We start from the raw sequence: 1,028 nt of genomic DNA on the forward strand, positions 1-1,028 counted from the left end.
GTGGTTTTGGGGGTCCTTTACAAATGTTAGCAATGCAGCAGTAGAAAATCAAAACAATGGGAAAAATTGCAAAAATGGTCTGGCCAGCTGAGGTTAAAAGCGTTCCGCAGGGCTTACACAACGTCCAAACTTTTTTGGAACTGGTGTTGTAATAAGCTAGGTTAGCTATTGGTTGGAGAATACATGGAGTTTTATATGAAATCTGGTACCTGCAACCGGAGTTACATCAATAGTCAATAGGGTGGAGGACAGATTTGTATTGTGCAGGGCCATGGTAAGTCAAAGTCAGTATGATATAGACCTAACTCCTTGTTCACCTCTCAAACTACCAACCTCATATACAGGAGTGAATGCTATAAATACAGTAGACTGCAGACCATAGGTATGCCAGGCAGCACTATCCAGGTGTTCAGCAGTTCAGACACATTCTAAGTAATTTATAGTAGTAAATGCCTTCCTATGCCTGCTGTGGGGGTAATTTAGCTTTAAACTATGGTTCACCCAGCTAGGCTTTCACAGATCTAATGTTTCATTTATAATTGGGTGCATTAACTCCTGTTCCAGATTCTTATGTCTCTTACAAAATCCAGCAGCAACATGTCACAAATGTGTTCCCAATCCCAGCTGACTGCAGCCAATAAAATAGTTTTCACTTTCAACATCAGATTCTTGATTTTTTTTTTTCTACTGATACTACATATTCCATTATGCAGAATGTAGAAGAAGCTGTGAGCTCAAGCTGGGCGATCTTACCACTGGAAACTATAAACACATTTAAAGAGCAATGGGTCATTTTTTTTAATTAAAGATGTCAGGAAAAAAAAACGAAAAAAAAAACGAATGCAGGCAAGTGCAGGTACCTAGAGGTGCTTGCATATAACTGCGGCAGCCTTTCACACCACTCCATCGCTGCTGATTCCTCATAGGGCTGAAGCTTGCCTCTTCTTGCCTCCTGCACTAATGGCCATTAAGGATGCCCATCACAATAATATGCAAGTAGCAATGTTTGGGAAGCGGGGGGGGGGGGG

This window comes from Nanorana parkeri, unplaced genomic scaffold (genome assembly GCF_000935625.1).
Source record: "Nanorana parkeri isolate BGI_ZX_2015 unplaced genomic scaffold, ASM93562v1 scaffold224, whole genome shotgun sequence".
Taxonomy (NCBI): Eukaryota; Metazoa; Chordata; class Amphibia; order Anura; family Dicroglossidae; genus Nanorana; species Nanorana parkeri.